The sequence below is a fragment of the Marmota marmota genome, unplaced genomic scaffold (assembly GCF_001458135.2).
Source record: "Marmota marmota marmota unplaced genomic scaffold, marMar, whole genome shotgun sequence".
In the NCBI taxonomy this organism is placed as follows: domain Eukaryota; kingdom Metazoa; phylum Chordata; class Mammalia; order Rodentia; family Sciuridae; genus Marmota; species Marmota marmota.
Window position 1 is genome coordinate 51,572,828 of NW_026000005.1, and position 517 is coordinate 51,573,344.

Below are 517 nucleotides of genomic sequence, written 5' to 3' on the forward strand. Positions count from 1 at the left end.
GGCTGCACCCGGGGGGCGGTGACCCGGGGGCTGCGGCCTTGAGCAAGCTTGTTTCCTGCTCTCGGCTGCCATAGGACCCCCGGGTCTGCTGTGTCTGCGAGAGGGGGCTGACCCATTCATGCCGTCCTTCCTCCTTTCTTCCCTCCCACCATCCATCCATCTATCCGTCCATCCATCCTTGCGTTAGCTCCTCCCTTGGTTCCCTAAACGTGCCTCCCAAGAGTAGCGCTCCAGCCAGTCGCCAGTGGCCGGGTTCTGGAGAAGCAGAACCAAAGTCAAGTCCGTGGACTCCGGATCTGGAGGGGACTTCGTGTCCAGGCTGGGGTGGGTGCGAAGCCCCAGGGAAGTGGGGATCAGTTGTGCAGCCAGTGTGGGGTTGCCCTGCGATCCCCTCATGTTTACTGCGGACTCTGTGGACACCCAAGCTTGCCACTTTGCACCGGAATCCTAGTATGGGGAGGTCCGCGGGAGCTCCTTCCCAAACCGATCTTCCTTTAGGTTCTTTTCTCTTGGTCAC